This window comes from Hyaena hyaena, unplaced genomic scaffold, assembly GCF_003009895.1.
Source record: "Hyaena hyaena isolate Hyena2069 unplaced genomic scaffold, ASM300989v1 scaffold_283, whole genome shotgun sequence".
Taxonomy (NCBI): domain Eukaryota; kingdom Metazoa; phylum Chordata; class Mammalia; order Carnivora; family Hyaenidae; genus Hyaena; species Hyaena hyaena.
The window spans coordinates 96,018-98,314 of NW_024080916.1; positions in this window are offsets into that span (position 1 = coordinate 96,018).

The window sequence follows — 2,297 nt, forward strand, 5'->3', positions numbered from 1 at the left end:
AAAACAGTGATGAAATGATAGCTTTCAAAATATTACTTTGAAGGCAGTTTGAAGAAAGGATTGGACTCGAGTAAGAGTGGACATAAAGAAACCAATCATTAGGCAATTCAGAAATCAAGATTTGAGAAAATGGAGGCCAATACTAAAGTTGTGAAAGACAGGATAAAAAAGAGTAAATGCATGTAAGAGGTATGTAGGAATTGAAGTCTAAAGAATTGATTGAATATAGGAGTAAGGAAGAATAATAATTTAAGTTTCTTGTAGAATTTATACTAATTTAAGCTAGAATACTGTGTTGAGATGGGGAATGCTGAAAGAGAACCACGTAGATGTTTTTGTGAAGAGGGATTTGCTTTGTTCATTAATTTGTGTAGTTTTGTTTTCATGGGGAGAAACCAGGAACTTTATTTCAGCCATGTTAGGTTTGAGATGCAACTGAGATGCCCAAATGGAACTGTGTAGTCCTAGGTAATATTTCTATATACAGGTTTAGAACTCAGTGAAATGATATGGGAGCTGAAAATGGAAATTTGGAAGACAATAATCTCTAGTCACCAGTTGGCTCGATTGTTAATTGAAACTTTTGAGTTAAGTGAGTAGAATGAGAGGAAGGCTTACAGTGTAACCTTGAAAATGGTAGCACTTGGGTTGAGGAGGCTGAGAGCTGAGCAGAGTTAGGAATATAACCAAGAGGTTGTTACACAGGGTAAGAAAAAGGAATATTTAAAGGAAGAGCTGACCAAACTGTGGAAATAGCTGAGCAATTAGATTGGCAATTAATTTTTGTTGAAGTTCATTCCTATATAAAATCAAGTCAATAACTAAGACGTTTGGGAATAAAAAAGTCTGAGATGAATTTGACAATGTAGCCATCATTGGTGGTGAGATTTTTGTTTTTATTCTTGTTTTTTTGTTGTTGACATTACTTTGAGCTTTTAAAATTTTGATTCAAGGGATCCGTGTGAGAGGGAGAGTATGCTGAGTGTATTGGAATATTCATATGTGTAAACTGGAATATTCATATGTATTTTGTGTTCACTCTACTTTTTGATTTCCTTTTCTAAGGAGAGTCAAACCTTGGCAATCCCTTCGTTCAGGAGATGGTTTATTCTGCCAACCAGAATCTTGTTCTTCCTCTAGTCTGTGCTCCATGAGAGGATTACATTATAGGGGTAGGAAGTGATAGGAAGAGCTCTGCCTACTATAACAAAGTGCTAGAAGGGTGGGAGAGGTTCATGTGTCTGGTACATGTTGCTTTTAGGGATCCTATCATGGTCTCATTCAGTTATAGTGGGATTTATGTGGATGAAGCTGATAGATCTTCAGGTCCAATGACTGTTGCCAGAAAGTTATAGGAATAAGGCAGCAAAAGAGTTTGATAATTACTGTCATAGATGAGCATACTCATGCTAATTGGTTTGATTTATCTCACCAGAAATGAAAGTTACCCATGCTTAGCTTGTAGATTCTACTAGTCTAAAGGTATTCTTTTCTATCTATCTAGAGACTTTAATCTTCTTTGAAATTCATCTGTAATTTTTCTTTACCTTTCTTTCTACACTGATTCATAGTATATTTTGTTGTTTTGCTTATATTTCAATTTTTTGAGCATACTCTGCTTTCTCTTTTGTATTACTTTTGTTTAATCAGGAGCAGGATTTTATGAATTATACTAGATTAGGATTTAAAGATTTAGCTCTCTGTTTTCAAGTAATATATTTTTGATGCTATGTTGCTATGATAAGAGATAAGGGATACTAACTTCACAAGTTTGGACTGAATCTCAATGTTATCCTCCGATAGTGCATATTATCCCTTTATTTTATAGTTAATGAATTTATAGTAAACTTATTTAGCATTAGACCTTGAACCACAATCTAAATCAATCCAACATTCAGAACCTGATTATGATATATTTGATTGTTGTCCTTGAACATTAACTGTACAAATGTAGATAGATCAAGGAGGGTTTGATGAACTGAATCTTATAATTGTATAGATAAGCATGGAATTTCTACATTTATATTCCCTATTATGTACTTATGTAACTGGATCTCCTGATAACTGTCAATAATTTTGAAATTGTGTTTAATATTTATCTCCTCAGCAAATCACAATCTCCATGTGGACCAGCATGTCATAGTGAAGCACAATATTCATGGTGACTTGCACAGTGTCTGGAAAATAGCAAATCTCAATCAATATTTATTGAATGCATGGATGGATGGATGAGTTCTATTTTCTATTATTATTAAAATATTTCTATTTTCCCAGCTCTCTAAAGTGTTAAAATATTT